Below are 557 nucleotides of genomic sequence, written 5' to 3'. Positions count from 1 at the left end.
CAGACTCTACTTAGATAATACAAGAAATTTTATGGTTTCCCGACTTGGTTCCGAAATGAAGGTACAGTCGAGATCAACAGTTTTACGATAGCTCTGTCTCTGTGACTTCGTCTAGTGAGTTGTGCCTTTAAAGCCCGTACTGATGGAAAGAAAGGGCGATTTTTGCACGATGTTCTTAAAAATCATGTATTTTTAGTTTTTATGATTAATTTAATTAAGATATACTAAGTTAAAAAATATAAATTAATTATATTTTTATAATATTAGTTAAGAACATATATTATTAATTAATATATTTTCAAAAGATAATATATATTTATTTTTATATATATAAGCGCCTATTTGTCTTAAATATTTAATTTAATATCATTTATAAAAGTTGTTGTCAAATATTAGTAATTTTTAGTTTTTTAATAATTTACTTTTATTTAAAAATTTAATATAATCATGATTACAACCAAACAGTACATGGTTAATTGCACTACAATTACATTATGACAAACAGAGAGAGGTCCACGTAATTACTAGATTGGTAATAATTATCTAATAATTAGACA

This window comes from Capsicum annuum, chromosome 4, assembly GCF_002878395.1.
Source record: "Capsicum annuum cultivar UCD-10X-F1 chromosome 4, UCD10Xv1.1, whole genome shotgun sequence".
Classification (NCBI taxonomy): domain Eukaryota; kingdom Viridiplantae; phylum Streptophyta; class Magnoliopsida; order Solanales; family Solanaceae; genus Capsicum; species Capsicum annuum.
The sequence above is the reverse complement of the archived record's forward strand: the minus strand, read 5'-3'. Positions refer to the sequence as shown.